Source organism: Emydura macquarii, unplaced genomic scaffold (assembly GCF_026122565.2).
Source record: "Emydura macquarii macquarii isolate MOO-44397 ecotype Brisbane River unplaced genomic scaffold, CSIRO-AGI_Emac_v2 contig_369, whole genome shotgun sequence".
In the NCBI taxonomy this organism is placed as follows: Eukaryota; Metazoa; Chordata; order Testudines; family Chelidae; genus Emydura; species Emydura macquarii.
In genome coordinates, this window is record NW_027130506.1 from 14,775,822 (window position 1) to 14,802,176 (window position 26,355).

The window sequence follows — 26,355 nt, forward strand, 5'->3', positions numbered from 1 at the left end:
CAATTATTTCATTTCACCAGGGACATATGTAATATTAATTTTTAATCAGGAGGTCTCAAATATTTACTTAAGTTGTTAGGAATTTCTGATGAGACAGCAATACCACTATCTAATTAGAAGCATTCAGCTGGCTTTAATGACTATCCTATTTGATTTAAAGTTCAGTCAGACTTTAAATTGTAAAGAGAAATATCTTGCGTTCCTTTGGGAGAGCCCTTCTTTCATAGGTATATCTATGGTAGGATTTTCTTTTTACTTATTTAGTTTATGAGCTTAAGGCCTCTTGCTATATTTGCTTTAAAAATCTGGCCCTTAGCGACTTAAGTGCCTAAATCACTTTTGAAAACAGGACTTAAGGCTTTTGAAAATTTTACCTGTAGTCATTAACTCAAGGTTGAACATAACTGCAGTTGAACTACTGAGGATGCTTTAGAGTGATTATTTAATACTGGGGGGAGGCTAGTTGGAAATGGGGACTTAGTGCACTATTTGATTTCATTGCTTCAGTCTTCACTGTTCTAAATCTAGGCCACATACGTTGAACGAAAACTATAATTTGCTTCCAATAACCCAAGGGTTTGAACAATCCATCAAACACATCCTTAGGGGTGAGGCCATGAGCCGGGAGAGCTACGTGAAAGAGAATGAGTCTGAAAGCTCCTGGGTGTCACTGCTGTCAAATACATCCAGCTACTGTGAAATTGGAAAACTCACCCCCTGTACTCCAGGCTTCATGCTCCAGTTAAACACAAATAAGCCTGAGTCGGTTGTGTCAATATGTGGACAAGACTTAATGACAATATTGCCAGATATTGCTTACAGGGAAGATTTTCAAAGCCATTAGAAGTTGGGGGCTTTTCTCCACTTTGTGCCTTTGAAAATTTCCCCCATGACATTGTCTTTGGTCATCCTCTTCTTTCTAAGGGGAGAAGACACATAAATGTGTAAATGATTCTCTCCATCTACTCCTGACTTTGTGCCCTCTTTCACACCACCTCAAACATCTGGAACATCTCATTTGAAGAGTTGACTGAGCTTTCTCCATCCTCCCTTTTAAAAAGACATGCTGAACACTAATGCGTCCCCTGAAGATCCTACCTGTGGTAGGCAGATACCAACGCACTCTGTTCATTCTGCATTGTATTTTGCTGTGCTACTGACTGTGATGCTGGCAGATCAGGTGCCAGCTCATGCCAGGGCCACTAGCTCTCAACTCAACCCAGACAAATACATAGTTGGAACCAGTCTGGCTCACCTGTGTGTTAGCATTGTTAAAACAGGTATTAGAATTATAAGAATGTGTTTAGAGACTATGAAATGCTTGTAAGTTGCTGCATGCATTCATCTCACTCATAACATCTGTATCCCATGCGATCAGGTCATATTTAAGTGTTTGCATTAAAATCCTCTAAAACTGTGTAAATCACCAAACAGGAGAATGATATTAGCTGGTGTGAAATCCTGGCTTCCTGCAGAAGGTGTAATGTCCTGCCCAGCAGAGAAAGCCCAACCATTCCAGAAGATGAACCATTGTGGAAAACCTTAAGGGGACAAAAGACTTTGTTGATTGCTCTTCCCTCTCTTTTGGAGATGAGTCTTGCAGGTGGATTCCTCCCATCAGCTGAGATGCACAAGCGGGAGGGATGGGATAAAAAACCCTAACAAGAAGAAACTCTGTGCTGCTTGGACTCTTGAGGACAAGGTTTTGAGGGAGTCAACACGCATATGGTCAAGTCGATATCGAGTACTTGGACTTTCAGAAAGCCTTTAACAAGGCTCCTAACCAAAGACTTTTTAGCAAAGCAATCAGTCATGGGAAAAGAGGGAAGGTCCTCACATAGATCAGTAACTGCTTAAAAGATAGCAAGGGTAAGAATAAATGGTCAGTTTACAGAATGGCGAGGGGTGAATAGCAGGGTCCCCCAGGGATCTGTGCTGTTCAACATATTCATAAGCGATCTGGAAAAAGGAGTGAACAGAGATGGCAAACTTTGCAAAGGATACTGAATTACTCAAGATTGCAGTCAGCTTTGGAAGTAGCTAAGAATTAAAAAGGGATCTTCCTAAACAAAATAGCAGATGAAATTCAATGTTAAGTGCAAAGTAATGCAAATTTTAAAAAAATAATCTCAACTATACATACATGATGATGGGATCTAATTTAGCTGTTACCACTCAAGAAAGATCTTGGAGTCATTGTAGATAGCTCCCTGAAAGCATCTGTTCAATGTGTAGTAGCCATCAAAAAAGCTATGATATTTGTTCAGCACATTTATCAACAGAGAAGCACCTGGGACAACTGACAGAGCTACAGAAATATCGAATTGTAAATAAAAAGGTCCAGATCCTTCACTGGATAAAGCAATGGAGCTCTGTTTGATCAGGTGATATTTAAGCTGTGCTCATTGCACCAGTTGAGGATCTGACTCATAATGCGATGTGCAAGATTGACAGGGATATCTTGCAATCACTCAGTTCTATTGTAACAAACCTGGAATCAACTTGGCGAGGGAGATTTCTCATCCTCTACGAAATCAAATACTTGAGTCCTTTACATCTTACCTAAACATTTCAGATCAAATGATGCTGTCAATCTCTATTTCTCTAGTGTCCCTCAACTTCAACCTTATTTATTATAATTGCTTGGCTCCCTGCCTAGGCCCACAACAGATTTTGATAGGGTAAGGCACTCAGCAAATTGAAGGAAGTGATCCTGGACAATCTCTAAACTAAAATTACCCCCAGTTCTTGTTATCCTCAGTAACTTGGGCACCATTTTGTGAGGTTCTGAACCACAGCACTTGCCACTGAAGTCAATGGGAGTGGAGGGTGCTTGGCACATCTCAAGAGTAAGTCATCCTCCTCAGGAACAGGCAGTAGATAATTTAAATCCTATACATCAAAATCTTGGCCTTCTTACAAGCTTCTGTTCTGTAAAAACATTTCCAATCTGCTGGGAAATCTTATCAGCCCCAATCAACATGTCTTATGTCAGCCAAAACATTTACCCACTCTGGTTCAGATGACCAAGTCTCCCAGTGCAGAACTCTCTACAATAGAGGTAAAGCTCATTTGTGCAGGAGAGGGAGCTTTCTCGGGGGCCAATGCCAGACTCTGGAATGAATTCTTTCAGGAACTAAGAGCCATCCCAAACCTCACCACCTTCCACTCCAAGTGTGAGGAGCACTTTTGACCTTCCTTCTTTAACATATAGCAACATGTACATTTTAAAAAGAAAAAGCCCAAAAGCCTACCAGAACAAGACATTCCACAGCACACACTTCTCCCCCAAAGGTAAAGACTACAAGAACAGACAACATGGGATGGTCATGTTGCTTAATGCACTACTGGAAGGCACTTAGATGCTATGGTCATGAGCAGCGTACAAGAACCTATTTAGAATAGTGCTGTACCAGTACAGTAACAGTGATGGGTACACCCAACCCATTCTTAGCACCTTCAACACACAGCACACATGGTACCATTTATACAAGTAAGAAGTTAAATATCACCATAGGCAGAAACGTAGTGATTGTTGTAGTACATTGATTTTGAGGGTGACTTATAAGACATTCTGCATGGGAGATGGATCCTGTATTGACAGGCGATGAGCTAGACAACCCAAAAAGACTTTCCCCACGTCTGTTATTACCAGAGGAAATTCTCCTGTCTCTATTTTGCATTCCTAAACATTTATTCCAACTAAGCAAAAATCGCTCCACCCCTGAGATGACTGCAGCAGATCCTGAGCATGCTCAGTAGGAATTTAGAATTTAAGAGCCAATTATGTGTGTGGACTGGCAGAATCACAGCTCTGAGGTCAGGGACAACAGTGAGCACGTGCAAGATTGGTGGCTACTAAGCATGTGCGGTAAGGGGCGACAGAGAGGTCAGTTAGCGGAACAGCACGCTGGCCGGAGCCCACTCGTACCAGTCACAACTTGTTTTAAAGGTCAGAGCCGTCAATCAGAATACTGAAGGGAATGGCTAAGACCGAGCATATGCGAGTGAGGTAACTACTGCTAAGCATAATAAGGTACATAAAGAGAGATACAGAGTAGCATAAAAGGGCATCTGCCAGTAACAATTTCCGAGTCTGCATCTGAGAAAGAGGGAGGCGTTTGGAGAGAACTGGGAAGCCAGCAAGAGAAGTCAGAAAGGCTGCTGTGGAGAGAGAAGAAAACTGGAGCAGAGCACAGCCGGCTGAGCAGGATCTGCAGAGCAGCAGCAGCAATTTTTTTTTTTTTTTAAAGGAAAAAATCTACAAACTTGTTTAGAACAGGATAGGATATAGGGTTAGTGTGTGTGGATAAAAGGGCATAAGATTCTGTTATTAATTGCAACATATTTATGTAAACTTTAAAGCACTTTAAAATCGGCTGTCAGCAATTTGCTGCAAACTGGCCATTTGCAACAAATTGCTTAGCTTAGAATCATTTAAACGATACGCCATCGTAGTTTAAGTGCTGTTTAACTTGCAATAAGGGATTTGTCGCTCGGGGATTTTGTGCCTTGGTTTAGGCTTTTTAGACCCTATTGTAGTAGGGATTATTAGTTACATTAGTAAAATGATACTTTGTTTAGGAAAAAATATTGCCTGTGTCAATTACTTACTTTATCAGAAGGTTCCATCCGTTTCTTTTAGTGTTTTCTGGGAACTTTTACTTCCGGAAGAACAGACTAAGGGGGTGATAGGCAGGTTATTATAGCAGTGCCCCAAAATTCATTTTTTGTGGGAGTAACACTGTCATTGTGCTGGTGTATTAATTCACTGCAAGAAAGCCATGATAGGTGAAAAAACATGGAAAACAAAGTCCTCTTCATTCTCTTATCTAACCCATGCTTATTCCTCTGGTATCTCAGCATCTGCTCCTTGGAGAGTGGAGGAAAGAACAACCAAGCACCTTACAGCAGGGCCTCCACATGAGAGGAGAAAGAGTACACTTTACCGGGGCCTGGAGATCCTGGGGGGCCCGGCCCAGGCTGCAACCCCCATTACCATGGAGGAAAAAATGAAGGCTAAATTGTAGATCATGCCTGAGGATATTTATAAAAAAACGTATTTCCCTCTATCTATCAAGACATTGACAGGACAGAATACCTTTATAATGACCAAAAAGTTACAAAATAGTCAGTAAACTTGTCGGACTCTCAGGCTGGGTGTTATGTTAAACAAAAATAGCAAAGGGGGGCATTTTTCAGAAATGTAGAATATGTAACAGTAATTTCAGAATTCAAACATTTTTCATGGCTTATGAGATTGTATGTATGGGATGAGGGATTGTGGTATGTGTGTGGGACGGGGCCCGTGATACAAGTTTGTACTGGGCCCGAAAAAATTATACTTGGGCCCTGCCTTGCAGAGGTTGGAGGAAGAATGTGTTTGTCCCCAGGTCTGGGAGATCGCTTGTACAACCATGGCCTCCCGCGGCCTTAAATTCTTACCCAGCCCTTCCATTAGGTGAGGGTGGGGGCAGAATGATTATGGAGAAAGACTGTAGTGTGGGGGGGGGGGGGGGGGGGGGGGGGGCTAAGAGTGGATGTGAAAAGGCTGTGAGGGGGGATGAGCAGGAAGGGAATAGAAAGGATCGGGAAGGATTAGTGTGGAGTCAAACTAGAGAGAGACTGAAAGGCAACAGGCATGACAGGGGAGAAGGAAGGTCCAAGAGGTAAGAGTGTTAACAACTACTGCAGAATATTCAAACACCAAGGAAGGGGGAGAGCAAGAGAATTACCAAGACACACTGGGTAAGGAGTGATGGGGACACAGATAGAGAAAGAAGGACAGAAGAGACAAAATAATTTAAAAAAAGGGTCAATACAATGCACAGACAAAATGTTTTACTAGCTAATGAGACAGCCATTAGAAATCAAGTCCATTTGAAAAACTGATTACAGTGATTTCATCTACAACACCTCTAAGTCCTCCTTGACAAAAAATGTCTTTAAAAAAAGTCTCTCTCTCTCTCGTTGCTATGTAAACGACCCAAACAACCAATCAACTGAACAAAATGGTGACTGACTATACAATGCAACACCATGCAGAAAGTAAACAGGCTTTAAGAAACTGAAATATTTTCCCCTCCAGTTTCTTTCAGTTACTGTCATCTCAGATTGCTGCTTGTCACAACAGCAAAAACATTTTCAAGTGTGATTTTTTTTTTTTTTTTTATGTTGACAGTCTCCTTTTAAATGAGTCACCTGAGTGGAAAAAAGAAAGATGGCATAAAACAGAGAGGGCTTTCTGAAATTCACCCAAAGCCAGATCCTGTAAACTCTTGCTCACATGAGCAATTCTTACTCACTTAGGTGAGTATTTCTCCTGAAGTTAATGTAAGGGATTGCACGGTTATACCCCGATTCCGATGCTATAGTGAGAGGTGCTCTCCAAATGTATGCATCAACAATAATAAATACCCAGGACCAGCTACCTGTAGCTCTTCTCCATCACCACTCCTAGACTCTGGTCAACAGGGAACTACTCCATTACAAGTAGTCTCATCATATCTGACTATGTCCTGCTTTACTTACATTTTCACCCTTATTTTCAGAGTGTTGTGAAACACTCTCCCAATCCACCACATTCCTGAGATGAACCCTGGAAATCCTAACTAGCAGCAGTCAAGTCTCTCCCCCATAAGGTCTAGCTCTTGAACATTGCGGGGCAAGCATTGTATCAGGGACATGGCTTCACAAAGGACTGAGTGGCACGTAAGACCTGGAGGCACTGCATTTCCCCAACGGTTAACATCAGTTGATTTGTCTCCATAGCAGAAACAATGCAACAGCATCTTCTAAAGTGCATTGAGATGCTTGTACCGCGAAGTAGTAAATAGGAGGTGGGGAGAACTTTAAAGAGCTGGATTTTCATGGACGCTGAGCACCTTCATCTCCCTTTAATGTGACTAGACAACTTGTTGATGCTCAGCACATCTGACAATCAGGCCCGAAGTGGCCAAGACATGAAGTTGGCTGAAATGAATTACACTGTGACTTTACTGTCAGTGACTTGGTGCATAGGATGTTGTTAAACTTCAAACAACCTGTAGCAAAACTTGCATGTAATGCTTATTAATAAAAACGGATTCATGTACCAAGCAGCAACTGCCTAACCTTTTCAACACCTAGTTTAACTCACTACTCAATCTGTGCACCTGTCTCTTCTCCAGACAATTATTACACAAATATTTGCAGAACAAATACCTCAGAAAAATCCACCCCACAAAAAACATCTTCGTACCAGGCAGAAATGAAAAACCTTATTGTAGTACATTCAGAAATTGTTCACTGCTGCTAAGAGGACATGATTAGAGCTGGTTTCATTCATGATGCTGGTAGAGAACAACATTTCAATGAATGTCTGTCTAGATTTCTTCTCTAAATTGGACCCAATGGAAATTTTCCATTGTGAAAATCCCACTTTAGTGATTTCAAACTCATTTAGTCAGTGTCAATGCAGTATCCTATAACCAGTCCAATCAATAAGCTATTGAAGTGCAGACAATTAAATCAGCATTACATGCTATCCAATAAGCAAGTACACAATAGAATAGGGTTTGATTTTCAAAAAGAGGCTTGCAAAAGTATGTGCATTATAAGAAGGGTGCAATTGCCAGCCTAATTCATATGCAAGCCCAGGAATTCTGACTGTACCCATGAGGTAAATGCATGTACAAAGGACCAGTTGGCTGTGCAAATTTGTCCCAGCCAATAAGCATGCAAAATGATGCGCCCTGAATTCTGAAGAGCCCATTGTATATTATATGTTGCATAAATTCTCCAAATGTCATTCATTTGGTAAAATTATTTTGATACACATTTGAGAAGGAGGCTCCACAAAAATCAGACTTGAATAAAGCACTGAATCAATTTTCCCTCATCTAAAACATGATCAAGTTGGGTCAGGAGAGAGTACCATCCCCTCTTGATTGGTAAGCACTTTGGCATTTGCCTATAAACAATCACTGTTGGACGGTGACGTGCTAACAGAGGCAAAGTGCTGACAATTCTCACACAGAGCAAACATTGTTTAACTCGCTGATATTTGAAAGCTGCACTTTTAATCTTATCAGAGCTTATCATATAGATCGATATGCAATTGTTATTTCTTTTACCTTGGAGAATGTTAACCTAGCACTCTAATCAGGCAATTTTCATTTAAAAAGCTCTTTGACAGGAATATTTTTTCTCTTGTTCAGCAGACAAAGAAGGATAAGTGAATGACTGAAAATTTAGTAAGAATCAGTTAAACACACTAGTCATTCCTCCACCCCTAAACTGAGAACCAAACTCTGCCACCAGATCCTGAATGCAACACCCTCTAAGGCAATGGGAGTCATGTACCAGTATCTGAAAGCAGAATTCAGACTTACATTATTAGATATCCTACAGAGTCTTAGCACTAAGATTATTTATTGGAAGAAAATGACTAGATGCAGAATTAACAGGACTATTAAGTAGCTGAAGGGACAACAATTTGAAATCAAGTCAATTTAAAAAAAAGAAGATTAACATATTTGTTTGTACAATATCCGAGTCCCCCTGCTAATTTTTATGGATTTAAAATAAAAAAATCCATTAAAAATGTTTCTCTCCCCCTATTGCTGAGTAAAAGACCCAAACAATCAACAGAGGAAACTGACCAAGTGACTGACTATACAGGAAAAAAACCAGAGAATTGCACTATATACAAAGTACACAAAATAAACAGGCTTTAAGAAATTGAAATATTATTTTTCCTCCACTCTGTTTCAGTTACGATCTTAAATTGTTGTTTGTCCATGGGACCAACATAGCTATAGTACTGCAAATAGTAGGAATATTTTCAGGTCAAAGTAGTAATTTTTAAGTTCAGTCTCCTTTTAAATGGTCTATTTCAAAATCCCAGGGCCAGAGAAATATTGAGTCATAACACCCGCTGCTGCAAGTTACAATGAAGATTACTCCAGTTCAACTTGAGGTGGAGAAGCAGTGTTTAAGGTTTCATATCTTGAGCGGGCTGGGAATTTTTTGATAACAAAACAGTCGTTGGAAATAGTTTCTCAGGTACAGGATGGAATTTCCAGTCAAAACTCAAAAAGTGTCATAGGAAAACTGTTTCCCACACAGCTCTAACTATCTCCTTTTAACCCTGGCCCAGATGAAGCCCGCCTACAGGAACACTACATCACTGGAGCACTGTGTGTTTGGTCAGTGGAATTCAGGGGAGCTGTTAGGGATGACATGGAAAATGTTTTCATCCTAAAATCCATCATCAATAAATATTGTCCCTTGCAGTGGTGATGAGGTACTGAAAATGCTGCCTGCTGAATCAGGCAAGAATTGGTTGGGTCAAGTCTCCCTTGCAATTTTTTAGGTGGGGCTAAAGAGGCCACAGTCATTATTCAGTAGTAGGATGCATTTTCGCTAGCAAACAGAATAATACAATAATCCACCCATGCAGCTTCACCAAGGTACCATGATGAAAACTACAGCACAGAGTGGGTTCTGCAGTTCTTATCCCCACGTCATAGAACCTTAACCGGTTGAATTATTGCTACGTTACCCAGGATAGACAAAGCTCTAGAGACTAGGGATTACGTAACAGCCTTGGATTTGGGCTAAGAAAGGTCATTCTATTTTAGGCACCTGAATAATTAAAATTCATTTTCGGGGCTTGTCTTCACATGCAGTGGTGCAGCTGCATCGCTGTAGCATGTTAGCAAAGACAACTGCGCTGATGGGAGAGGTTTTCCTGTCACCGTAGTTAATCTGCCTCCCCAATCTACCTCTCCCATCAACATAGCGCTGTCTGCACAAAGGGGTTAGGTCGGCATATCTGTCGCTCAGGGGTGTTTTCACACCCGTGAGAGACGTAGTTACACCAACGTAGGTCTTTAGTGTAGGCCTGGCCTCCATCTGTCTACATCCAGGCAGCTAGGGGAGGCTGGACACGAAGCCTTCTCTCCAGTTGAGTTATGTAAAGTTATAATATAGCAGCACAAGAGGAACAAACATTTTGTTTTACTTCACTGACGCAAGGAGCGTGCATGAGAGGGGTTTACATACAGTAACTTGCGAAATCAGCTTGTTCTCATTCGACAACATTTATCAGCAGCAGAAAATGCTTAGTCATCCTTGGCTGGCTTATCCATTTAACAAAGAAACAGCAAATTGTCATTCATTTCCAGACGTAAGCTTATATAGTTTCAAAACAGCAAACAAGCTGTGTCATCCTGGGAGGATTTCTATAGGCGGTGGACTACAAACACTAGAAGGTGACCAAGACACACATGCTCTCATGCACCACAGACACATGGCAAATCCCACTACTGACATTGAGTCACTTGCCTCCCAAGACAATGCAATCTGATAGGAGAGTCCAAAGTTTTAGCCCTTAAAGGCTGCTACTCCTCTCATGTGTGTGGCACTAGCAATCCCAGCAACAGGCCTGAAAACAGTCTGTCTTTTTCATATCAGAGCATATCCTCTAACCAAGTGCATCTGAAAATATCCGGAGTGCCTATTCTAAACAGAGAGAGAGAGAGATGGTGAGTGAAGACTTCATACAAACATGCGGGATGCATGTCAACACACTGAAAGGCAGATCCTGCCATTTTAAACTTGTTTGTCAGTTGTGTGGAAATGCTTCAAGTGGCTGCCACTCTCCGTTATTGTTGCTTCAGCTCAGCTCATCAGATTTTATTCCTTGCACTGTGGTAACACGGTCTTAAACAGCTGGGACAAAGACAAACCAGAGAGTGGAGTCCCTTGAGTTTAATGACAATGAGCCCCTGACAATGGTGAGTGGGGTAGAGGAAAAGAATCCAGAGGGAAGGGCTGAAGAGGCAATCGGCAGACTCCGATCAAGTTTAGGCTGTGTTTGGAGACCCGGTACAAGGCCCCACCAGGGTCAGAATTTGGTTCTAACGGGATGCAAGCAAGACCTCCCAAGACTGGAGCTCAGACTGGCAGAGATCCTAAAGAATGGCCATTCCTAAACCCATACTGCAACAGAAGACCATTTCCAGTTCTGGAACGGATACAGAATCAAAAAAACATATGGCTGGGTTTGCAACTGCGCTTCTGGATTTGGTCCACCTAGCAATAAATAGCAGTGTTCGACTATGCCTATCCCTGGAGCACAAGGGCCCGTCGTCCCCACTCCTGTGCATGTCTGAGCATGGGGTCAGCTACAAGTGCGATCTCTGTGCTATCCTGGCTACAAGGGAGCCTCCCAGAACAAACTGCTCCTGGACAGGTGAGAGGGACACGGCTCGGCCTCCTCCACTTGTTACTCACCAGAAGAGCTGGCTGGCTGTGAATGGGACCACACCTTGCAGTCTCCTAGCCAGGATGCAGCAGGTGCATTCTCTATATACGCTATGGGAAGGCAACACAACGCCTCCCAATAGGAGGGGGGCTTTGCACCATTTCCACCAGAGGGCAGTACCTAGCTGCCATGCAGAGATGCGAAGACTGACATCCGATTGCAGTTCAGGGAGAAGCACCAGAGCTGCTGTACAGAGACTGGCAGCACACGGGAGACACAAGGGGAGCCATGACATGCCCAAGGAGCTGACTAACCACCGTGGGGAGAAAGATATCAGCACGTTGCTCAGCATGGTGGGCAGGACTGGGCAATGGCCAGGGAACTTATGCAACACAGAATCCATCCTTTGCCCGAAGGGAGCGGGAGATCTGGAACACAGATTACCACATCACATGGATCCGTAGGTCCATCTAGTCCCGGACTCTGTCTCCTGGCTGCTTCAGAGAAAGGTGCAAGAAACTCTTATGTGGGCAATTAAAGAGCAATCTTTCTACAGGGAAAGGCGATTAATGGCTCATGCCCGGATTCCTGCGGTTTCTCTCCAAATTTTCTTGTAATCCCAATATAACCCTGGGTGATCCCATTATTAGTTTGGATATTAGAAAAAAAAATCCCTCTTAATTTCCCAGGCTAGTGAGACGCTGCTGCTGGACAGTCTTGTGAAGGTGCGGGAGGAGAAGACGACGATGGAAGCCAGCGCGGTAAGAGGAAATGCAGGCTGCACACAGATTTGTGCAACGTGAGCTCTGTCCTCAATGTGGGGGAGGAGACGAGGCTGGCCGCAAAGTAAAGATGTTTATGGATATGAAAAGGGCCCGATCCACCTGTCACACAAAGCTCTGGAAACATGCTTCTAAGCTTGGCCTTTTCTGCCTCTGGGGCAATTGTTTTCATTCCCTTCCGTGGGACCTGAAAGCAGGAATCCGGACAATAAAAGCACCACTTAGCACAGCTCTGGCGGTGCTCAGACCCCATGGTGATAGAGGCCAGGGCCTAGTGGGCACCAATGGCAGGGCCCAACGTGGCTTATGAGACATCATCCAGGGAAAGAACGTCACTGCCATCACCATTCCTATCAGCTCTCCAGGCTGGTCCATTCACTGTCCTCCAGCCCAGCTCGTAACCCAGCTCTCAGATCCCTCCACTGATCTTCCGTCTTGTCCCTCAGCAAGCTCAACCTACCCTTCAAGGCTCCACCTCCTTTTCAGTTCTCTCTCTCTCTCTCTCTCTCTCTGCACCTTAAACTCCCAATGGTGGGGGCTGGGCTATTTAATTAAAATGTGCCCATTCCTGGTTCTGGGTGCCTGACACGCTGTCCCCATTCCAGGGAGGAAGGGCAATCCAATAGCTAACATACTAGCTTGCAGCACAGGAAGCCTGAGTTTAATTCCTGGCTCTGCCACAGACATCCTTTTGTGACCTTGGGCAAGTCATTTAGTCTCTGTGTCTCAATTCCCCATATGTAACACAGAGATAATAGCACTTTCCTACCTCCCAGAGGCGTTGGGGGGTGGGGGGAATTAACACATTAATGATTCTGAGGTGCTTAGATACTATGGTAATGAGAGCCAGATAAATGTCCAAGATAGACACTTTCACTTCCGCCTCTGTGCTGTGTTCTTCCCTACGCCTCCTTCCACCACCATGTCAAGTAACTTCACTCCCTTCCATCCAGCCCCTCCTCAAATGGCTCCTTTTACTGCTGCTATTCCACAAGTACCCCCGCACCTCTGCTCTCCCTTCACACCTTCATTTAGTTCATGGTAACGCCTTAAAACAAGTGCACTTGCAAAACTGCTTTGCTCTTATGCTGCAGGCCTCCCCACTTCACCCTCATGGACCTCTCATCTAGCTCGAGTGCACACACTCTTCTTACAGGCCTGGAGAGCTCCCCGCCACGCCGGTGGTGCCGGACAAGGAACAGAGCTGCTCAAAATCTTTGGAGTTTCAATGAAGTGTAACCAAAACCCCAGGTGGCAGGGATGAAAGGCCAGGAAAAGCTAAGCCTCCCCTGGCGCAGCTGCTGCTGCCCCGCCACCAGACACCTGGGCCATGGCGGCCCTGCCTCGCCCGCTCCCTGTTGGGAGGGTGGAAGTTTCTTATTTATGCGTCATGCAGTTCCTTGGCGGCTGAGCTTCTGCTACGCAGCTTCTGGGTCCCTTGGACTCCCCGGGGAGAAACTGATGAACCCAGGAAGCTGGGTAGTAGATAGCACCTCCTCAGCCACCCAGCAACCTGCATGGTGCATATAAAAGCTCAGCACCGCATTCTCTACCTGTCGCTGCCTGCCTGGCTCGGCGGCTGCTCCTCCCAGAACACCACGCGACACCACCCCCAATCTCTGAGTCCCGAGGTCCTCGGAGTCACTGCTGCTCGCCGGTTTGTCCTCTCCTCCCCACCCCCACCCCACCCTTGCTGCTATACCCGGCCCAGCTGTGGGACTTCTGCTGCTGCTGTTGGAGCGACTCAGCGAAGGGGTGCTGGAATACGGGACCGGGTCACTTTTAAAAGAAGGGGGGCTTTTGGAAAGCTTGCCTCTCACACCAACAGAAGGTGGTCCAATAAAAGATATTCCCTCGCCCACCTTCATGGGTGTCAGGTATAATAGTCCAGAGAGGAACACCTGGTCTCTCTGAAAGGACACAAGTCACACGGAACTCACCCATCATTCCTGCGTGAAACAAGGAATCAATGAAATCATAGTTCGATTCCTCTGTGAACTGCACTGCACTGCAGATACAATTGAATTAACTGGCCTATAGGCAGAGCCTGTTCAGTAATCAATTAAGAGTCCCTTCGAAGGCACTCATTTGTTTTCCAGATCAGAGACATGGAAAGTAAGATGTAATGGAAGCAGCAGCATGGCTTGGTGTTGAAAGCAGAGCTAGGAATGTGAAGATTTGGGGTTTTATGAATCCCCCCATCACAGACTCCCAGTGTGACATTAGACCTGTCATTTAAGGCTTGATCTCAAGGGGAGACTTTCCACTGATTTAAAAAGGCAGTGGATACAGGGGACTTAATCATCCCCTGCCTTGGTTTCTCCATCCAAAAATCCATCCTGTGCCGAGCCAGTTGCCCACCGAGGCGCCCAGCAGCTCATGGCATGGGGAAGGAAAGGAGGGAGTCAGGGACGCAGGTGGAGAGTGGGGGAGGGACGGGGCCTGGGACGGAAGAGGCAGGATGGGATGCTGGCCTCCCCGAGGGAAAACTTCACCTGCTGCTCATGACCAAAACCCTCTTTCGCTCTGTCCGTACAGTGCCTAAAATGGGTCCCCATTGTTGGCTGGTCCTTAGGCACTACTGTAATAGCATGATTATTATTATTTCACTGAGAGGAAAACGGAGGGGAAACTTTGCAGAGAGCAACAGCAGCAATCCAATTGTTACGGCCGTTTAATGCCAGGGGTGCGATCTGGGCCAGAGTTTGCCAGTTCAGCTGCCCCTCACCGATCTTTGAAGAGCTATGACAAGATCTTCATGGTACAGTATGCAAGGGCTGCAATTTAAAATTTTGATTGTTTCCTTCAGAGAGTAAAGCCATGTGCCAAAGAGGTGTACAAAGAGACTGTAAATAATACCATTACAGCATTACACAGCAGTAGATAATGTGGTTCACTCTGCTCTTTTAGAGAGTAAGTACGGGAGATTAAAAAACCCAAACAGGATAAATTCTGCACTCAGTTATATCCACTGAACCTAACGACTTCAACGAGGCTGATAGAGAACAGAACTGGGCCATAGGAGAGCCATGAGATCGTGCACTCTGTCTCAGGAAGAAGGCAAAAGTAGATTGTTCTCTGGCACCAGGAGCAGCAAAAGGATTCGGAAGCAGTTTCACAACTTCCGATCAGCGTGCCTGTCCTCCCAAAGCAGAGCTGTGTGCACGCACAGAGCATGTTCAGCTACCGAAGAGGACGACGACTTAAGGCTGTAGAAAGCCCATATGCTTTCAAAGCACCCTAGGTCAGGACATGCACAAGGTACACATAGGAAATACAGTCCTGGAGCCTCGCCTCTAACACCCTCCTATGCTCAAGAGTGAAATCTATATTAAAGCACCTAAATATGTGGCCTGATTTCCAGAGGTGCTGAGACACATTTCCCACTGAAGACATCCAGTCTTAATTTAAAGAGTTGAGTAATGGAGAATTCACCACATACAGAGGCAAGTTGTACCAAAGGTTTATTACCTTCATGGTTAAAAATGTGCCCCTTGGTTCTAGTCTGAATTTACCCAGCTTCAGTTTTGAGCCACAGGATCTTCTTCCTTTCTGCTTCAAGAACTACCTACTATCAGAAATCTCTTTCCCACATACATACTTGGAGACTGATCAAGTCCCCTCTTCACCAGGTCATCAAGCTTGATCTATTTCTTTTATTAAGTCTCACTTTCCGGCATATTTTTCAGACCTTAAATGATGCTTATAGCTTTTTTTCCTAAACCCTTTCCAATTTTTCAACACCCTTTTTCAAGTATCCAAGTACTGTTCCTACTAATGCTGTATATAGAAGTAATATATACTGTCAGTTGATCTCCCCCTGCTTAGGAAGTCCCACAGATATTCAAAACACCTATTTAGGTGTTGAACTTATGAACACGAGTGTGAATATTTTGGCTTCAGTGCCTTTTGGGATTTGTGCAGACGTCATGTTAAAGTAGCAGCCGGTAATGTGCTATCACAGTTATATAAATCACACCCCATCTCTGTTACCTCAGCTGACCGCAATATTGTAATTAACACAGGCTTAATCTCTCAGAGATATCAAAACATATGAAACCAAAAAGGCTGGAACGGAGCCCAGCCGAAAGGTTATATAAGGAAGAGGTTCTGAATTTAGTCAACAGCTTCACAGTAACGTCTTGAAAGACTTTTCTAAATGATAAACTGCCTCATGGTAGATCAAACTCAGTGGTTTTTTTCTCCACCCCTAAATACAGGTGCATTAATTACATAGAAGGGATACATTGTGACCAAATACCAAGTAACCACTGCACAGTGTATGTAACCGATCTCCTCTACTGACTGCTTCACATAAGATAGGGGTCTACTATAGCTACTGGCTAGGAGGATTTACGCCTTTATCTCAAAAGGCAGAGACCTTCTATACTGGAGATCCAGAGGTTTGATCTATTGCTGGTAAGGACCCACCATGGCAGTCAATACACACAATATCACAAAGGATCCATCCAAAGCACCACATCCTGCCCCATCCCCCACCCATCCAGCAGCCTCGTGACCCTCTGGGTCAGGAGTGCACAAAATCCTAAATACAATGCAATGCCTGCAGTTCCACTAACCAGGGAAGACAGGCTACAGCCAAGGCAAGTTGAGGGACCTTGCAATCCTTATATCAGCAACGGTACAACAGAATCATAAATGAATGATAGACATGGAAGGCTCTGTTATTATGGCTTAATACCTAGTACGTGTGAAGACCATGCCTCGTTAACATCTCTCGTCTTTGGTGCATCAACCTTGCATTGAGCAGGGGTGTGCCATCCTTGCACTTCTGAAAATTAGACTCCTATTGACTGAAATGCTGCACACCCACAGCGCCCCCCGGCACTTCCCCTGGTGCTCATCACCTCTGAAAATCAGATCCTAGAGGCCCTGAACATGTTAGAACTCTGCTCTCCCCTTGGCAACATTCTCCCTAGCTCAAGGGGCATTTACGCTTTGCGGGGGTAAAAACATTCATGGGCTTTGCACAAGGGACCAGGATTTGTCTGCAAGAGAACAAACGAATGAGCACTTTCTGTCCAAACAACTGAATTTACCTAGGTCAATTAGCAATTTATGGCTCAATCCAGCAAGCTGCTGGGCACCCTCCACTGTCAATATGAGTTACGGGACTGAGTATCTTTCAGGAAGTGCTCAGAAACATCTTTCAGGATGCAGCAGTTACTTATTAGACCCCCCCCTTCCCCCAGGCCCTTTGGCACTTAATTTCAACACAGGGCCCTACACACAAAGGGTAGAAAGCAGTTCGCACGAGAACTGCCTTCTCATTCCACTAGCACAAAAATCCTCTGCAATTCCTTGCAAAGCGTAAGAGAACACACACACACACGCAAGCTAAAATTATCTGGGGAAATGCTCAACGTATTTATCATATTTAGGACTCTTTAAACACGATCTACACCGTCATTTTAAAAATGCAGATTCTGTAAGTGGCATACAGAAAGTGGAGTTTCATTATGTACTCAGCAATTCCCATGTCATTTACAGTTCTTTTGCCTTCGGCATGCAGCACTTCCTCTTGCTTCCTTGTATAGCCGTAGCAGCAAGGGGTCCATCATTCTCAGCATTTAGCACTCAGGGCTCTGAGAGTCGAACGTATTTAGTTTTATAAATGCAAATGTTTTTTTTTTCCCCTTATCAGCCACTACAGTATGTTCATGCCCGAAATTTGCTGTATTTTCATTTCTCTTTCTAAAACATACCTTTTTACCCCCTCGAGAGGAAAGGCTCTCTTATGTAAGAGGTACAAGTATGGTTCTCAGTCCAATCAATTTTGGAGTTAGTCCACGTTTTTTTTAGAAAGGTAATAACAATAAAGAACAACCCACCATTGAAATGTGAATTTTTTTTCTCAAATTATTGCCTGAAAATTGGTATATATCCATCCAATACCTGCCCACCAGTATCAATATCTGGGCTATGGTTTTCACCACTGGAAAGTATTGGTCTCTCCCATTCACAGGTTTTAAGATGAGGTTGTCCAGAGGTCATTCCCAAATTCCACCCCCTACTGTTCAGCCATACCCACACACACACCAGCCTAATATGCACACAGAAAGGCTTCCAGGGAATTGGAGGAAGATGGGATAATGCTGGCTGGGTCGCAACACTATAATAAAATGTGCTCATTCCAGAGCTTTTCCTATTGTGCTTGATACAGGAATCACTGGGTGGAATACCATAGGCTGGCTGTATTATGCAGAGTCAGAATGGATTATCACTATGTTCCTTCTGCCAATAAAACCTATGAATTTTCTAGAGCATATGAAACAATGTCTAGTTACCTGCCTGCCTTGGATCACATGTTAATTCAACATTGTAAGACAACACAATGGAAGCCCTATTTGCATATGACATCAACAGGAGGATGTGACATTACCAAAGTGTCAGCAAACTGGGGAAATAAACCACAGGGCAAGGAGGAAGGAAAGTCATTTTGATTCTGGGGGCAATCAGTGACTTTGGGGAATGTAAAAGGAGTGGGAAAAAAGTGTGTGTGGGGCGGGGACATCCCTTTATCCTGCACCTGAGGAAGTAATTAGGCAGTGTGATTACATTCATGGAAACGGGATCCCAACCAGCCTTGGTTGGAAATGCTGCAAGAAAGCTTTGGGTGAGAGAGTAGACTGCTTTTAGACAGCTAGTTAACCTGTTCAAGTTAAATTTAGTTTCTAGAAAGCATGTATTGATTGTGTTTTATATGCAGCCTGTTTCCATTATCCTTACCCGCTAGCTCTTATATCTTAACCTTCGATAAGAAACTTCAGATTGTTGTCACTACAACTGTACCAGCATTCTGATGTGATCCAGGAGCTGATCCGCAGTTGAACCAAACGAGCTGGGGTGACACTGTCCCCTTGTGGATAGCAAACTGGTATTTCTGGGAGTAGCCAGTGACTGGACCTGGATATCACAGGGGAATGCTTCAAAGGGGCTCAGGGAGTGGGCGGCACCTCTTGTGAACCTGCAAAGCCAAGTGAGGGCTAGCATTGCCCTGAAGATGTTGCTTGGGTGGCTCACAGGTTGGCGCTGTCAGGAAGGTGACACCCAGCCAAACACCAGCAAATCTCTTGCTCGCGCTGGAAGCAGGGGGGTGACAAGGTGACCCTCAGTCCTGGGTACCCCAAGAAAGCGTCAGATGTGATCTGACCCATAACCAGTATGATTCTTCTCATTAAATTAGAGGACTGGAAAATAAGAGAACCAGCAGGATCTTTCACATGGAAACAATCCAGTTAAGCATGTTAAGCAGTTATCCCATCAACAATTGTATGGTGCTTTGAAGTGAAGAGCTGAAAGTGCTGCGTATTACTATTAAGGAAGGAATTCCTGATTACAGATTGTGAAAAATACCTGAAAGACCAAGTTTCACATCTTTATTTTCTATTGAGAATATTAACTCTCCATCCTTGGATGACGTGCTTGTGGCAACTATTGAGAGAACACCTGAGAAGACAAACTTTCCCTCACGAAGAAGCCTACAGTGACGTGTGCGTGAAATCTTGACCCCATTAAAGTCAATGGGAGTTTTGCCACAGATGTTGGTGGAGTCATGATTTCACCAGGGAGTATGTATTTGCAGTGTGACTTGAAAGTTATCTGTTTGGGAACTAGCAGACCACTGGGGGGAAGCAGATTCCAAAGGAAAAAAAACATCCTTCCTTCAGCCCCCTCTTGTTACACTTAGTTTTGAGCACCTCAGATGTCCTGGCACCACCCAAGGGGACAAGCAATCTCTGAAGTAGGTAGGACCCAAACCATTTAGGGCTTCATCAGTTAAATCCAAACGCCATCCATGGAACCCAAAGTTACCAAGGCACAGTACACACGTGTGGCATTTCTAACATGCCCACCTCTTTGGCCTCTGGTAAACTGTATATGTAAATACCAGGCACACTGAATTCTCCCCTCAAAAGGGCCTCAACTGCCATCCTCCCTCATCTTAGCTACTGCCACAAGAGGGAACATTCTGGCAATTGACTGGCCAGAGAAGTTCACAAGCTCATTCTGCACCTGTGTTACCAGGGAGCAGACGGCCTGCAGCAAGAGAGGGCTCTTGCAATGTGCCTTAAGTGTGGCAAGACTCGGGCTCTTTGAGACTTCCAACCAAGCAACCAACCATCTGTCACCAAGAATGCTCTAAACTCAGATTACAAACATTTCACCCTGGCGGTGATGTTCTTGCCAATCACAGGTAGAGGATGGAAGAGAAAGTCATTCCTGAGGCCCAAAAGATGACCACAGGGAAAAAACCATGTGGCTTTGACCACGCTAGTTGTTCCATGTGAATTCTTCCAACAAACCAAGCACACACATCAACAACAGCAGCAGCTTTATAAGCATCCATATAGGGCTCCGAAGCATCTACAGTCAGTGTGTTAGACATGACCATTACCTGAGTGAGCTGCTACAGCTTCCCAGATGGTTTGTACCTAGCTCAAGATGGGTTAGAGTCCTTGTGTGTTTCATCTTGAGCAGCGAATTGGCACAGCTCCAAGGTTGGCCCTCAAAAATTAAAATTCCTAGTAGAGATTAAAAATGAGAAGAGAGCTTGGTTTGGTTTAATGAACATTCAAAGAGCCCTTTTTGTATTTTACTTTATGGCAGCTAAAATACTGGAGCATCCCTAAATGAAAAGAGATAAGGCTGGAAAAAAAAAAAAAACATTTGCAGTGTTACTGTGTAGAGAACAATCTAAGAGCATTGACTGCAGCTGTAGCATTCTAGGGATTACTCTTCAAGATCTTTGCTCTGCTACGTGAAGGTTCATGAGAAGAGGGGGTGGGAGAGAGAAATCAGACTCAGCGACACCAAAACATTGAAGTCATGTCATTTTCGCCAAATTGTTCACTTCGAAAAAACAAATTCTGAAAATAAAATGGGTTTGTTCTGACATTTTTTTAAACAATTTGATTTGAAATGACTTTGTTTCAAAGTTTCCTTTCATTTTTTGGCAAAGTTACAATACAACTAGCACCATGTGTTCAAACTTTCAGCTACAGCAAGATTCCCGGCCTTCCTTCAACACCTGTCATGGCACTGTTAGAATCATAGATGATGAGGGGTGGAAGGAACGTCAGCACGTTATCTGATCCAGTCCATCTAGTACCGTTCTCAGAAAAGCAACAGGCTAATACACTCACTTTGCATGTCACCTCTCTCACACAGCCCTGGTTTCAAGAGACACCTTTCATTTTAGTCCCAACGTTATCTCCATTCCACAAGAACTTGCCATCTTCTCACTTTCACTGTTGAACGAAATTTATGCAATAAATATGGACTCCGGGGAACTGAGGCAATACAGAACATTCTCTACGCTACAGGAAGGAATCACACAGTGCTTCACTATTCCTGCCGGACGGATATTTGTGCCTCCTACATTTGGGCCTTGGCAGACAGAGGTGCACTGCAAGTTAACGGATCAGATTGCACACTCATGAGACTTCTGCATGACTTCAAAAGCCACTGAAGAGGGCATGTGTTAGAAGATAGCTCCCCAGTCACAACTATGCAAATTAAGGGACAAAGGGGGCAACTCTGTAAAGCAGTTGATTATTAAAGGACACCGAAAGAAATAGAAAAATGTAGTCTTAAACATGAAGGAACAGCACACCACTTAGCTATCACATACTGCTGGCTGGCTTGCTGACAGAAGGCAAGATCTACAGATGGAGAAGGTGGGAGGAAATTAAACAGAGCAGTCCAGCTCATCCACTTCCTAGATCGTCAGCAGCACTTCACTGATGCTTTTTATGAAGCCCTTTCACTTTCCATAGGCACGATTATTCATGGCTTTAATAAGCTTCACTTTATAAATTGCAATACAAACAAAAACAAAACAAAAACAAAAAAAAAAGAGTTCCATCATTTCTTCTCCACTCTAATTTTAGCTCAATCAGGCCCAATCCAAGTCCTTGGGGATACCCCTATGACTTCCATGGGCTTCGGACAGGGCCCTCAGAAGGGTAAGACAGGAAAATTAAAAGCACCCTCATTTAGGAGTCGAGTATCCAAATCACAAATGCAAAGCAGAGGGCACCCAACCCCGGGAGGTGCTGAGCCCCTTCCAATTGCTCTGAACTGTCACACGGAAGTTCTCTCACTGGATCAGGCTCATAAATCCCAAATGGATTCGCCTCCTGGCATGAGGCCCCTGACAGGAAAATCGCCTCTTGCTACAAATAGCTTCTTCCGCCAGCCACAGGTTGGTTTCCCAGCTACTACCCTCTTCAAAAGCCACTCGTGTGAGAAGTGAACCGAAGACAGCTCGACAGAGAGCCTAAATCCTAGTTTATGCTAAAATAATTTCTCCCCAAGGCGTCAAGTCTCCCGAGCTCATTGTAATAAATAAGCAGCATACCGTAAGACAAATGAGCACCACTGTGGATAGAATTTCACCATCCCAATGGGAGAGTGCTGCCGGGCACTGGGCCAGCTATGTAATTCAATAGAGAGAGTGCGCACAAATGGACCTGGGGAGGAGGATCGATTTTAAAGTAATCCCATTTACTAATCAAAAGGAGTAAGGGATTATGTTTGCTAGGAGACGTCTGCACACACTTTCCCAGTTTATCGATATAGATAGCTTCGTTTTAATTAAGATACAAAACGCTGATTCTAGGTCTAATTTTGGCTGCAAACAATCAGTGACGACGTGTACGGCTGAAGTTTGAATGCCTTCTCTGCAGCTTTTGTTCCTCCAAATAGGCCAGTAGGAGTGCCCTTCCCTAGTATATTCGCCCCCTATAGTAGGGGTGGCCAAACTGTGGCTCATGAGCCACATGCAGCTCTTTTACAGTTAAAGTGTGGCTCGTAGACCCTCTACACCCCACCCCTATTCTCTGCCCACCACACTGGGATGGGGAGCTCAGAGCTTCTGGTCTTCGGCAGGGTGGTGGGGTTAGAAGATTCTGCCCAATGGGGAAGGAGGTCTCGGAGGGTCAGTAACTTTGGCCACCCCCGTCCTATAGCATGCTAGGCCTTCTTTCCAGGCTCACTCCAAATGATGCAATTGCAGTTTCAAGCTTCTAGAGGTTATTAGTGTACTGTATGTAGGGACAGAATTTAGGACCTGACAGGCTGGAAAAGCAACATATTTCTTATGAGACACTTCTAACAAAATAGGTTTGCTCAACAATTTTTGGTTGAAGAATTGTGTTTCCTTGCAGGTAGTTTCAAACCAAAAATGGTAAATTTAGTTTCTATTTAAAATGTTTTTTTTTTTTTTTGTAATTTCAAGTGCAAATTATTATTAGAAGAGTTGGTTCTGAATGCACAGCTCACGTCTGAAAGGGACGTTCAGTAATGGCAGGAGAAAGAAAAACAACGTTGTGTTTATCCCATCGTGCACACTACGACTGTCTCCCACTTAAAAGGAGCACACAAAAAATATTTCAAGGCGTAGTAAAACCCTAACACTAACCCAAAGACACAGACCAAAATTACAACCACTATCGAAACATACCATTCAGCAGTTTTAAAAAAGAAATACAACCTTGTAAACTGAGCAGTAAGAGCAGAAGCTGGCATTTTGGATGTCCTTTGAGTCTTGGCAATGGAAGAGTTAATTCTGAGTCCTGTGGATGCAGTTGAATAACGGCCCCCACCCCCAACCCACGCACACCTCTGCATGCAAGTTTTCAGACTCAGTCAGCAGCAAAGAGTCCTGACACAGCATTTAAGCTGCTGGGATGGTCACATGCCAGTGTGAGAGAATGAGCTGGATCCCCTGGGGCGAGATCAGCGCATGACACAGAAGTGGTTTGGCCCGGGATACTCTCACTCAGTCTCCAAGTGAGAAATGGAACTTTTCAAAGGGCATTTACCAACGTTTTCCCCCAATAAAGTTAAAGCTCCCTGAGCCACGCCCCCCCACCTTCATCCCTTGCATTGCCAGACTATCACCACTCCACTATCATCCTGTGTGCATACAGCAGCAATGTCACAGCTAGGACACACCACTTAGGGCTAACTGGTGTCTCCAAAGCCCAGTCCTCATGGGCAGGGAGGGAAATCTTCGCATGACCCCAGGGGATCTCTTGAATGCACCCGAAATGTACTGGAAGAGTTTTCAATGGGGCTTGTGTCAATGGGGCTCTGCAGTCCAGGGGAGAATTTCAAAGACACAGAGCAAATGGGTGTCCAATTCCCACTTAACATAAAAATGGAGGGGGGGGGGAAGGGTAAACAGCCACGTGTGCATCTTTGACATTTTCCTCCAAGGAATGCAAGAAGTGAGAATGTGTGCAGCCTCATGAACCTTGTGCAGTCAGGAGTCCTCTGACCTCTTCATGCACTTGCTCTGGGCTAGTTACAGTCTCACCCATACGGGATCTTATATGTACTATTCAAGATGCATGCTGGAGAAGAGAAAGGTACGAGCATGGGTCGTGAAGAATGGATCCCTTATGGGAGAAGACAAGATACTACAAATCCCAAGCAGGTATGTGGGACATTGACATCAAACAACAATGAAGCAGTGGTCATCAGCAATGGCGGAGAAGCTGGAGGAAGGTGAGAGGGTGCTAAGAGTCACTGGCTAATGGGCAGAGTGTGGTCAGCCCACAAAACGCAGAACATGATATTGCTATTCGCTTGCCGTTCTATAGCACGTTCCATGCGAGGATCTCAAAACACTTCACAATAATTAAGAAAGTCTCAATCCAGCGGTGAAGTAGACAAGTACCATTACCATCACTTTACCAAAAAGGGAAACTGAGTCTCAAAAATCTCGTCTAAAAATCACAGGCAGTGAATCAGCAACCCAGAAGCTCTTCCCAGCCCTTTTCTAACCTCCAGCCCATGCTGTTGCCTAATATTAGTGCCCAGAAACATTAATCCTGTAAATCCTTTTAGCGGCATTCATCTGGACAGTCCTAAATCTTTCAAAACAAAAATGAGAGCTAGAGAGAGAAAAATTTCTAGCAACCTGTTTAATACCGATGAATGCTTTTGTGACCCATCAACATCCTCATCCATCAAATCCCTGCAAGATGTGTCAGCCAAGCAGATGGCATTTTTTCTAGGTGGTTTGAAAACTATACGTACACCCCATCTTCACCCCATAAACAGCCCTAGTTCCAAAAGCATACAGCCCCCGCTCAGGTCAGATGCATGGAAACAATGATTTTGCTTCACTGGGATGTGTAAATTCATTCTGTTTCAATCCCTCACCCTGTGTCACCATCAGATTCACTTTGATTTTTGTGTTCAAATTAAACTAAAACTCAACAGTCAAACAGTCAAAACTGGATTTTCAGAGCAAACCCAGTATAAACAATTAATTCTGCATGATTTTTGGTAGACACGGGTCCAAACTAGGACACTGTATCAAACTCCAAACCCTCGCAAACTTTAGACCCAGATCCACTTACAGATCTGAATTTCACAGCTTGAGTCTGTCTCTAAAGAGCCAAAATGGACAACAAATCCACAGGCTTATTCTTTGGGAAAACTCTGATTTAAGCTGCAGTTTGCATCTGGAATCGGTTTCTTGATTTGCTCAAAACTAAGTGCAGTTCCACTTGAAACACGTGTGTACCAGGAACTGTTTACACTTGACCCCAAGACAGTTACTCATTCTATACTAGGTGCAGTAAACTGGATTGCTCTGCAACCTAATTAATCTACTGCTGGTCTCCTCACTCCATTGTTAAAATGGGTTGTTTTTAAAGACAGATTTAGCTCAGGTTTTTATTCCACTAATGATCACCTAAACTGCCTATGTCCCACTACTGCTGGGTTCTAAATTCAGACTTACCTGTGTTCCCTGCGAGTGCCTGCTGCCAGCTCTGTATTCAGACCTTCCCAACACAAAGTACGAGGACTGTGCCCCTCCTACACATTCATTTGCACTCGATCAGCTGGTGGAACCTATGACTCACTGGCTTCTGACACAGCCTTCAGAGACCAGTTCAAAGAGATTATTAAGCTGCTCCCATGGCAGTTGCAGCCCTAATAATTAGTTAAAACTATTAAAAGTGATCTATTTTCAAGAGCATCATCATTTCCCTTCTCCTACCTTCCTGTAGTGGAGAGGAATCAGGCCACTTCCCAGCCCATTCAGAAGATGTTTGGGATTTAGTCCTACCTGGGGGCCTCCTGCCAAATGCAAGATGTATTCAGTGGCCAAAGATTCTATAAAAAGAGCCAGCCAGGAGGCAGCTGGAGGGGAAGAAGACTACTCATCCTCCAATTAGGGATGATCTCAGGGTATTAGGTGGAGCAGGGGGGGCGAAGTGACTCCTTGTAGGTTGGAAGGAAGGGCAACCAGGCTTTGGGGAGTGAAGCCAATTAACT

At 44.2% G+C, this 26,355-nt stretch overlaps 1 protein-coding gene across 1 annotated transcript in view; it reads right to left on the reverse strand.

Moving 5' to 3' along the window:
• Positions 1-23,636, reverse strand: part of FAM135B (family with sequence similarity 135 member B) — a 248,784-nt gene extending 225,148 nt beyond the window's left edge. Inside the window, exon 1 of the mRNA XM_067531743.1 lies at positions 23,552-23,636. The gene's annotated coding sequence lies outside the window, so the exon portion shown is untranslated. The remainder of the gene's footprint in view (positions 1-23,551) is intronic.
• Between the last annotated feature and the right edge of the window lie 2,719 nt (positions 23,637-26,355).